The sequence below is a fragment of the Galeopterus variegatus genome, unplaced genomic scaffold, assembly GCF_000696425.1.
Source record: "Galeopterus variegatus unplaced genomic scaffold, G_variegatus-3.0.2 Scaffold4307, whole genome shotgun sequence".
Lineage (NCBI taxonomy): Eukaryota > Metazoa > Chordata > Mammalia > Dermoptera > Cynocephalidae > Galeopterus > Galeopterus variegatus.
In genome coordinates this window covers 61,008-61,657 of record NW_007730418.1, presented here as the reverse complement: position 1 = coordinate 61,657, position 650 = coordinate 61,008, and positions in this window count along the sequence as shown.

Sequence of the window (650 nt, the reverse complement as noted above, 5' to 3'; positions counted from 1 at the left end):
CTTCAATATCAATTCTGTTACATGTTTCGGTCAGTGCTCCCAGGTTTTCGCCCCCGGGCCTCGCTCAGCCAGTGAGCGGGAACCGGTCTGTATGTGGGATCCGAACCCTCGGCGGGAGCGCCTCCGCGCTTCCCAAGCGGCGCACTAGCGCAGTGCGCCACCGGGCCGGCCCGAGAACTTCTTTGAAAGGGACATCAGAATAACACTGCTGACTTACTTGGTTCCTGCACAGGATCTAAAGTTTCTCTTCTTATCCTGGAGACACGTAGGCTAGTTAAGTGCTTCTCAAACATACGAACCATCTGGAAATCTTATTAAAACGCAGACTGATTCAGTAGGTTGTAGGTGGGGCCTGAGATTCTGCACTTTTAATAAGCCTCCAGGCGATACTGATGAACCCAGTATCACACTTTGAGCAGTAAGGAGCTTGATGACAACACAGTTTAATAGATTCAGTTGTTGAATACCACCCTCAAAGATTATGGAACAATGTTTACCTGCTAACAGTCCTATAAACTTAAGCATTTTAAAAGTGAACATGCAGGGCCGCAGGTTCGGATCCTATATAGGGATGACCGGTGTGCTCACAGCGCTCACTGGCTGAGCGAGGTGCGGCCGGTCTCAAAAAGGACAAAAAAAAAAAAAAAAAA